At 42.3% G+C, this 11,053-nt stretch overlaps 1 protein-coding gene across 1 annotated transcript in view; it reads left to right on the forward strand.

Annotated features, from left to right (window-relative positions):
- eipr1 (EARP complex and GARP complex interacting protein 1) overlaps positions 1–10,316 on the forward strand; it is an 88,179-nt gene extending 77,863 nt beyond the window's left edge. Inside the window, exon 10 of the mRNA XM_083908140.1 lies at positions 10,283–10,316. The gene's annotated coding sequence lies outside the window, so the exon portion shown is untranslated. The remainder of the gene's footprint in view (positions 1–10,282) is intronic.
- Positions 10,317–11,053: the final 737 nt, after the last annotated feature.

Raw genomic sequence — 11,053 nt, forward strand, 5'->3', positions numbered from 1 at the left:
TAATGTCCCCCACTCACAGGAGATGGTGTTATGGTTACGAGTGCCAGTGGTTGTGCACGCACTGTTGTAACTGTAGAAAAATCTAGTGTCCAGTGTTTCCACACGTGTACACTCTTAGAAATAAAAGTGCTAAGTAGAACCATATAAGGTTCTCCAGCTTGTCATCATAGGAGAAGCCTTTTTTTGTTCCAGGTAGAACCTGTTATAAAGGTTCCACCTGGAACCCTTAGTGTTACCAAGAACCCCTTTAAAACCCTTTATTCAGGAAAGGGGTTTTAAAGGGTTCTCTGGAGCAAACTATCGAACCATTAGTGTTACCAAGAACCCTTGAAAAACCCTTTCTTTGGTTAAGGGTTTTTCAGAATCAAATGGTTCCAGGTAGAACCTCAGCCCTTGTAGAGGAACATTTTTTGGAACCCTTATTTCTAAGAGTGTAGGTGAGGAAATGACCTCTGTACAGATGTTTTTGCACTTCCTTGCACTAAACCTGACACAAATGTGTGCTGTATGTGAGTGCATGATGCATTAACTATACAAAGTAGTGATTAGCACTCTTGCCTTTGACGCATGTTCTCTCCATGTGTGCGGGAGTTTTCTCTAGGCGTGGTTGTGAGAGTGAATGGACTGGCAAACTGTCCAGGGTGTACTCCGCCTATCGTCAGCTGAGATTGACCCACATGTGGAGGATATATTATAATACAAGAACTGCCCAAAAAAGATGGACATTGGCTTTGTGGCAGTACTCCTTGTCAATTACTACTCCTGTGTGCATCATGGTTGTGTTAAATTGTGTTCCCTTGTTAGTTCTGAGAACACGTAGGTCAATACATGGGCACGCTGTGGAAGAACCATTCGACCTGATGTTGATATGAGATCAACAACCACCCCAGTCAGTCAGTCAATCGATTCGGTCTTGACAGTGTGGTTGGACGCCGGAGTATTCGTTACCATTAGCGGTTAATAAAATCATCCTTAAAAAAAGTCAACCTTTGTTGCCAACCATAGGCATCCAAGCATAGATATGTGATTCAGAGATGAAGCCGCTAAGGTCATTTCATATTATGTGATGTGTTAGATAGGCTTATTTTCATGAAGCACCACTGAAGGGAGAAAAAAAAGTGTCATACATGGACAACAGCTGCAGCAAAACACCCCCATATCTTACCTACATCACGAACCAGGCAGCCGGCAGATATTAGAATAAGCTCAGGGAGAGGCGTGCTGATTCCAATTAGCAGTCTGTTGTTTCACACTGTGGGCGATGGAGCTTGTTATTCCTAGCATGGAGAGAGTCTGAGGAGCACTGCTCTGCAGCTCCCACAGTGCAATCAGCCTCTATGACTCTTTCATACCCACCAAGCACTGATTGCCACATTCATCCGCCACTATTCTCAGTCTGTGAGCTGCTGCAGAGGCACATTTGTCAAGAACTGTCTTGGACACCTGTGGAACAAGGTACAAAATGTCCCGACTTGAGGGCTGATGTCATGCTGTTGCTGGGAGCTATAAGTAGCTGTAATGACCATGGCAGTGAAAGGGTTAGGTCCCCGGAAAAGGACATAATCACAATTTCTCTGTGCAATCATAATTTAGGGTATGAGAACTAATGTTGTATTATAGGCAGTAATTATATGCCTTGATTAAAAACCAGGGGATTACAATGGAGGATTCAGTGCAGGCTGACAACGCCAACTCTTTGCTCAGCTTTCTCTCACTGATCTATGCATCAGGGGATTTTTTTAGAGGAGATTCCAGGTGCTGCTTCTAGAATGGTGTGATTGTGTGTTTGTCAAATAATTGTGTTTGGGTGAAGCCTGATTGTTCTTCAGAGGGAATGATTTATATAAAGCTCAGTTCCCTGCTGAACAAAGCAGCTGAGGATTGGTACAAATGCTCATTGAGCACTTTATTAGGAAAGCTGTACTATCCAGTGCCGGTCCAAGCCTTTTTGGGGGCCCGAAGCAGAGTTTGTTCCCCCCCACCACCACCACCACATATGAATAACTGGTAAATGTACAAATTTGCACCAAATGCCCAAACTTCTACTAAAAAATAAAACCAAATACTTTTATATCAAATATTATCTAGATATCATATACTTGATATAACTAAATATATTTAAAGATGTCTCAATTTTATGTTTTGAGTACTGCAGCCACGTAGTTCGATCAATGCTTATGCTCTTAAAACAGCCTCTCTTCTTCATGGCATTGATTCCTGCAGTATGTCAGACACTTTCCTTTCAGAATCTGCTCCGTGCTCACGGGATTTCATTTCGTATTTTTCACAAATTTGCCAGCTGCATCACGTTGTTCATGCTGTTAAATTTGCCCTTCTAGTACACAGGGGGGGGGCGGGTTTTACCAAACTCATTGTCATGTTCATGAAACCAGTTGGAGACTTGCTGCACTGTCATGCGACAAGTAATCTGTAGAGAATGAATAATTGTGATCATGAAGAAGAAGACAATTCTCTAGTTTGTATCCATAGATTCTTGTGATCTCACAATCTGATGGACAGCGTCCATTGACAAGCTATGATTCTTGATGGTCTTGGTCTTATAGTAAGTTCACTTTGGACAAAGCCAGGTTGTTCTTACATGCTTATCCTATAACATGAAGCTACACTAACCATATACTAACACCGCACACGGACATGAAGTCAATAATAATGTTATTTCACTCAAAAGAGTGTTAATAAGTGTAAAATGTTTGAGCCAATGTAATTCTTAGAAGAATCGATTGTGATGAGGTTCACTCTTCCTTAACCTCAGCGACTTGATCTCAGGATTGGAAGAGTTTGACTGTCATATCGACTGGACATAAATGACCTCTCAGACAGCTGCGAAACGGAGTGACAATAGGAAAGGATGGATGGATGGAATAAAGAATGGAAGGAGGGTAACGTAGATGGATGGAGAGGGCTGAGTGGGCTGAGGAATGAAATAATGAATTGGGCAGCGTGGAAGTACTAAGCATGAGGGGAGGAACGAAAATGCACCTGATGGACAGAGGAAGACAAGTGGATGGATGGCTGGCAGGAGAAATGGCGAAGGAGGAGGACATGTTGATGGGATGGACAGGTGCTAGACAGGGTGAGTGAAGTCGGCTATTTAAGAGAGGCGAGACACGCGGATGGTTCAGGGGTAATGGAACGATAATAACGGTAAGATGACGGATCGGGATTTTACAGTCTGCTGACAACGGAGGCAGACAGATGTGTAAACGTCAACATGGCTAACATGCTAATTTTATACAGTGCATGATGAAATCCGCGTCTGCACACTTAAGATGATTACCCAGCGCGAAAAGCACAGGTGGACCGTCATCATTTGAATATTATAAGGAGCTCATCACTCGTAAACCACTGTGGAATAGGCCCAACATTGACTTTGAGCTGAACAATTAAAAAATCTAATTCAATAATTTAGAGTAATTGCAAGAGAATAATGTTTGCCATTTCATGTTATGTTCACCGAAATGGAGCAAGAGAATGAAACGGGCTGAGAGTAAAATGATGTCTATAGAGAGCGAAGGGTTTATATGTAGGAGATGTTCACAGGCTTAATGCACCCTGAATGCTATGGGACATTATCGATGTGAGCAGGTCGCTTCAAATCGCTCCCCCCCCCCCCCCGCCAGGACCAGTGGAGTGTTGCACCCCGGGAAGACCCAGTGCTTCATTGAAAGGGGTCAGAGGCGAGGCGCTGTGCTCCATTTAGCAGCCTACTCATGATGGATGAATGGAAGGAAGGAGGGAGCGATGGAGAGGAGGAACAGTGCCATGGCGAGCGCATAGGGAAAACACTGCCATCGGGGGACGTCCTCTTGCACCCGTGAAATGTGGTAATAGGTGGTAATGGGTAATAAAAGGAAGAGACACAGGTGAAGCCAAAGGTGAATTAAAGGGCTTTCGGTCTGCATTCCCATATGCTTTTTGGTTCTGCCGTGATGCAGGACTTATGGAAGATGATGTAGAACCATAGATGTAAATAATGCAACGCGCAGGAATGACTGTGCAACTGCTACTGGGAGCTAACAGCAGTTAGCATTTGGAAAAGTGATCATTTGCAGGCTCTGGTAGGCACAGATAAATAAAGACAGATAAATCCTCTGAGGCTGGAAGTTTGTGTAGGACTCTGTGCTGCACTGTAGTACCAAGAATAGAACTTCTCGCGGACTTCGCAGCTTTATGGTTTTCGGATACCGAAGTTAGCACATTGTGGAAGTCAACATCGCATGCTTCATCTCCTGTACCACAAAAAGTGTCATCTTTTTTTCACACTTTGCCGAATGATAGGACCTCATCATACCAAGTGATTTCCTACTTTACTTTACTTTGGTCGAGCTCCTGCTCGAACCAAACTTGAAAGCTTCCTCCACTCCACCCTATCTTCCATCAGGGACTGGATTTCCTTCACTTCAGTAAGGTTTGTGTCGGCTCTTAAGGTATCGATGAAGGTTGGAGGCTATGATATCAGGATGTCTAATGCAATGAGCAGCTAATTTCAATCTTCTTGCCTATATTTTCTCGGAGACTGGTGGCAGGTCTTGATATAGCTGTTCGTTGGTGAGTTTTTGCTCCCAGGAGATGTTAAGACACATTCGGAGCATTCGTGTGTAGGTTCCATTTAGACTTTGATTCCCTAGGAGTCAAAAAGTTGATTTTGCATAATATGTCCCAAAATTCAAGCTTTTGTTTTTTGGACCAGTGTGTCACATGCTATAGGGTGGTTAATTGGTAGAAATTGATGATACCCGTAATTACTAAGTGACCTTTTTCGCGACCTTCGAATGAGCCTGATATATGAACCTTTCAGGCCAGGACCTTGTTGTACAGAGGCCGCCATTTTGCATGACCATGTTTCTGCAGAGACCTAAATGGACGAATCAGACAGATCACACTTTCTGAAGCAGAAACTTACCCCCTGTAATAGGAGCACACTGGGCTTGCAAGGATTCTTTCCATGATGTAGTTAAGTGAAATACGATGCAGTGTCAACACGGGATGTTTGATTCTGAAAAGTACACACAAACACCCCTATTGGAACCTCTATTACAACCAAGCAACAATGATGTCACACAGATGAAATTACTCTTGGGTGAATAGTTTAGAGATTTGTGTAAAAAAACCAAAATCAGTTAATTCAGTTTCTCCTTTTTTGCTAAGTAAATTAAAGGCCCATTTTATCAGGCAGTTCCAATGAGAATGCAAGATAAGTAATCAAGCATAACCATCAAATGAAGTTTAAACATGGCAAAAACACAAAATAAATTAATGACACACTGCCGTGAAGGAAGAGCTTGGCTCTCGGCCCAGACTTTGGGGCCTCGCCACGATTCCTAAAAATACATTTTTAATGTTTTCTCCGGTCCAAGATGTGTGATCCCGAGGTTTGAGTAATCAGATAAATGGGAGCCATCCCAGAGGAGAGCAGACAACATGGATGACTGGATCGGAGTCCCATCGTCCGTGTACCATGACGCTTATCTTTGCTAGACTCGCCACCAGATAGCATTGCTAATTTGTTGAGCCAGTGGCAAAGTCGCACGGTAACTCTACCTCTGTCCTTTGAAGGGAACAACTTCAAAAAGTCTGTTCAACTGGAAAATACCTAACTACTGTTAATCATGAGATAACAGTAGAACAGGTGGGATGGAAAAAAACATTTAACCTTTAACCATTTTAACATGTCATGCTAGCATAACAAAAAGCAATGCTACAAAAGTGTGTGTGTTCGAGGTCAAATGTTTGGGGAAAAGCCATATTTTTAATTATCACAGTAGTAGTTAGGGTTAGGATTTTGATGATTTTCAGTATAAATTCCAGTTAACAGGTACATTGTGTAGCTTCATGGCTGTCCCAAAGTTAGCTATAAGCTAATTTTTATATTTTGTTGACATTATGTTGCGTCTTTTTTAGTCATCTTTAACAAGAAACAATATAAGATAAACTGCGCCCTTCACCCGGGATCTTTCAATCAATAGTCTCAAAACAGAGGGAGCGTTTGTTTGTATACAGAGCAGGGTATCCGCAGGGTCTTAAAAAGTCTTAAATCCAATAATTTGAATTTAAGTCCTTAAAATGACTAAAATCTCTTAAAAGGTCAAATTTTGAAAGGTCTTAAAAATCTATTAACGTTCAACCTTCAGTCTCGCTTTGAAATGCTTAGATTTTTGAGGATGCGATAACATGACTACAACACGGAATTAAAGTGGGCCACCTGTGAGAATATATTGTGCACCACTAGCGAGTGTGCTGTGCCCGCCGTTATTGATGTGAAATGGGTCTTAAATTGTATTCATTATGGTCTTAAAAAGTCTTAAAAAGTCTTAAATTTGACTTGTTGAAACCCGCAGAGACCCTGACAGAGACAGTGGAGTTGTCAGAATGACCCACTAGAAATCATTTCTGAATCTTTTTTCGGGCCACGTTTGTGTATAATCCAACCTGTTTGCAGCCAATTTTCGTTGCGCCAATGTTGTGTCGCCGTTCCTGTTTTCGTGCCAAATCGCTTCCTGTGTGCGCCACAGGAATCTCATTGGGAGACACGAGATCTCAACACCTCTATTCTGAGAAATGCAGCGAGAGAGAGAGAGAGAGAGAGAATAATCAGCATTGTATGACGTTATTTAACAGTGGCTTGAATAGAACGAGGCATTTGTTTATATTTAAAAAGTCACACGGTATAGGGATGAGGTTTTTTGGGATGTGAATAGAACCCCTCTTTCTCACACTGTCACTGTGTGTGTGTGTGGATGGGGCAAGAGAAAGTGAGAGGCTGTGTGGGAGGAGGCAGCTATGTTAGCTCCTAGGAGAGACTGGGAGGGCAAAGGGTCATTATTGACTGGATGAATTTTTAAAGAGGTCCCTCATTTGGGGAGCGGGAGGGGCAGTGTGTCCATGACTGCAAGTGAACCGTATATACCATAGCATTGGATCTTCTCCTCTGGCGTCCTTCCTCTCTTTCCATTGTGCCAGTGTACAGTGCATAAATTCCCTATACCAAAACACCATCTTCAATCAATTTGGATCCTCCTGCTTCTCCTCGTAAGCTCCATAGTTTCCATGCACACTGGGAAAGCCTTATTGATTGCCCTTTCGCACTCTTTAGCAATCAGTGGTGGACCTGGTTTCAGGGGGGTGCCTGTGGGAGGAAAGAGGGAAGGTTGCAAGGGAGCAAGAAGAGGAGAGAAGAAGACAATAACTGGGAGTCCTTGTTTTTTTTCACCACCGTAGGAGGTGGTGAACGGACCAAGAGAGGTGAGGTTACTTAAGGCCACAACTATCCAGCTTTGTGGATGTTGGGAGCGAGGCCAGTCTGGCTGCAAGAAGTGCCCAGAGGCAGTGCATGTTTTGCAGGAAGAGAGATAGAGGGAGATGGGTGTGTTGGGAGGAGAGGGAGCGGAGGGTGGATGTTGCAGTGGGTTTAGAAATGCTCTGCATGTTCCCTGACCCTGGCAGATAGCAGACGAAAGAGGGAGGAGGGAGGGGGGGGGGGGGTACTCAATCATACTAATGAGCAAAGGAGGGAGGAAGGAAGAGAAAAAGAGAGGATGAAAGAGGAAGGCAGCAAGGCAGAAAAAAACAAAACAAAAAAAAAATGGGATGGTGGTGGAGAGTACGGGAGCTTTGGCAGTGCCAAGCAAACAACCAGCTTCATACACACACACACACACACACACACTCATTAGTGCCAGCAAAACTGCTGTTGGATGGAGCTGAAACACCAGCTCAAAGCACACCCCCCCTCCACCACCACCACCACACACACACACACCCCACCCATTCTCATTCATCCTCTGCTGATGTCCTTACTCCCTCGCTCACTCACTCTCTGACTCTGTTCTCCACATTCTCTCCATCGCTGTCTTCACCCCACCCCTCTCCGCCGCCAATTTGGCCCTCTCTGTTGTTTCCCCCCTCTCGTCTCTTTTCTATTCCTTTCGTGTTTGCCTCTCTGGCTTCTCCTTTATCATCCCTCCACTTCATTCCGTACACAATGCTCACCTCTCATCCCTCCGTCCTTAATCGCTCCCCCCGTTTCTCTGCTGTCAGTCTCCCCGATCTTTCAACTCATCCATTTGTCCTTTCGCCTTTCCACCCTCCGCACGTTCCCTCTCCTCCCCCTTTTCCATTGGATTCCCTGCACAATCCTCCTCTCCAATCCTTGCTTGTCTCTGCTCTCATGGCAGAGGGGTGATTTGGAGGATTAGGCCGGTGGCAGGGTTGTTGCTGTGTCAGGCTAACAGGAAAGGATCCGAACCAGAGCTCAGTTCAAATCCCTTCCTCCACGCCTGCCTGACTGGCCACCGAATTAGAGGCTTCCTCTCTTCTTCTTCTTCTTCTTCTATCTTTCATCTCACTCATCATTTTTTCCTTTCCTCATATGTTCCCCTCTCGGACTCCTTCCAGTGTTTGGGACACATTTGAAGTATATAACACACTCCTCCACCTTTTTAAATCATATAAAGCTTCCAGTTTTGCTCATTGTTTGTCAGATAACGGAAGTTCGTCTTTTACCCTCTACGTTTGGCAATCATTATTTTTGTGTGCTTTGAAAACATCATGGAAACAAACCCCACATTGGCTTAAAAACGCCACTGTTCCTCCTTCTGAAAGACAAAATGTCCTTTAATTGCAGTGCGAGGCAAGTATACAGTCAATCATTTATCCTTTAGCAGTCTTTTATGTGGGCTAAGGGAAGTAGGTTAGCTCCTTAGCTCTTCACTCTGGGTTTTCTGTCAAAAAATAGCCAAGTTTAGAAGGTTTTGTTTCGACTGAGGTATAAAAGGTAATTCTGCTCTGGCCATCATTTCCATTCATTATAAAAAGTTGCATGTCAGGAGGTCAAAATAAAAAAAAAACGTCATTGTATAATTTCAGTTCCTTCATTAAAGGCAATTACTTTCATGAGCATGGTGTGGTCACAGATATGACAACAGAAAACCCAGAAAAATACAATCCATGTTCCCAATATTCAATATTTTAACTCTTTAAGGTACACACCAAGGACAAAGCAAAAGAAAAATGATTGATTTGCATTTTTTATTATTTTATACTATTTACTTATAATGACAATAACAAAAAACAATATTTTTTTTATTTTTATTTTTTTTTAATTGGACCCTTCAATATTTCAGATAAGGGCCTCTACCAAACGGTTGAGACGTCTGTTCATAATAAACCTTGTTTGCATAATTCATAAAGTACAACATTCAGAAGTCACATTAAGTTTTAGTGAGTTCAGCTTGATGCATTTTTCAATAAGATATAGTGACTTAAAGTGTGGTCTACCAAATGGTTGAGTAGTACTTTAAAGGGTTAATACGTTTTTTCATAGATATCATAGAGCTGAATGTGTGAACAGTTATTTAAAGTCTGTGTGTGGATCTATTATAGGTTACTTGGTAGTTATTGGACTATATATAGCACGGTATCTAAAATAGCGACGGTATCAGTTTCATTACACCATAGAAAAATGAAATGTTTCACAACCTCTGTTTAGTTGCATGCACTGTATTATCTAAATTATCAAATTAAATTGAATTAAAATTCAAACGTATAGTATCTTAAAACCCGTTTTTACTCTTTGGCTTTTCGATTCGATTGTCTTAAATTATACCTGAGCACAAACCAGAAAAGGTAGACACATGTATTCTGTTAAAGAATGATACTTTACATTCATATCAATGACAATGCTATTTAGAACGGCACCAAACACTCTGCCACAATAAAGGACATAAAAATAAGAAGACAAGTGAAGCTTAATATGGGTACATAATTGATTTTTGAAAAGTAAGATTTAGTTTCTTGCGATCGGAATGAAGTATTTCTTTTCTATATGTAACACACACACACACACACACACACATACACAATAACAGCTTATTCGGTCCCTGGCACAGAACAGAACAGAACAGAACAGTGTGATACAATTCACTCAATCTCATGAATAGAAACCTGATATCGAGGCCAGCGACGAAACCGCAACGAGACGAGCGCTGACGAGAATGTTAAACGTGTGTCTGGTCACAACCCCTGTGTGTGCATGGATGAAATGATTAAGTCGAGAGACGGAGGTTTGAACCGGCTAACGGTAAAGAATGTATATGAGCTTGTATATGTTTTTTCCCGCTGAACATGATTTATTCTTGTCTCTTAAACCCTCTTCAGGGAGTATGATGATGAGTATGATGTTATGATGAAATCTCTATGACGTATCATCATGGATGATGGAATATTGTGTTAATTTCTATTTTAACTCATATTTTTCCTCTAGACTAGCCCCTCAGCTCATTTGAGCTTGAGACCCCTTGTATACATCGCTACTGGGATAATGAATCCAACAATTCCTGACTTCTTTTCCACCCGAATCCTACTTCCTGGTTTTATTCTGCCCTGTTATTGTCTCTGCATGGGGGCGTGGCTTCTGGTTTCCCCTTCCTCTCGTCAAATCATCAACACTCCCGTGTCTCCCAATCAACACCACCGCCTCCTGCTGTACATAAGGACCGGTTTCATTAATTAGGACCCTGCCAGATTGTTATTCTCCATCATGGCCGATTCTCCTCTGTCTCAGTGAAAGCTACCGTAAAAGTTCTGTTACCTGCTTGTCGGACTCGATGTGAGTCACTGTGTGTTTTTGTCGGACTTTAGGATCATGCACCCGATCGTCTGTTCCTGGCACAGTCAGCCAGCTCTCATTACCACTCCTCTGTACTGGACCCCTGACAGGGCTTTTTTTCTCTGAACTGTAGACCTGGGTTTTTTTGCATAACCGCTCACTGCTGCTCACCTGTTGGACTTTGTGATCATTCGCCCTGTAATCATCGTTATAAGTTTCATATTAACCTGAATTCATAAAAAAAAAAAGATAATATATTCTCTTACTCTGCTGCTATGTTTGGTTGTCAAACCGTAACAAGCAACGCCGCTGGGGAAAGTAATCACAGTTTAATAAACAAATGAATGAATATTAAGTAAATCAACATTTCTTCTATTATTTGATTCATGTTCCTATTTACTGCTATTTAATTTTTATATTTCACAA

This window comes from Microchirus variegatus, assembly GCF_963457635.1.
Source record: "Microchirus variegatus genome assembly, chromosome: 21".
NCBI lineage: Eukaryota > Metazoa > Chordata > Actinopteri > Pleuronectiformes > Soleidae > Microchirus > Microchirus variegatus.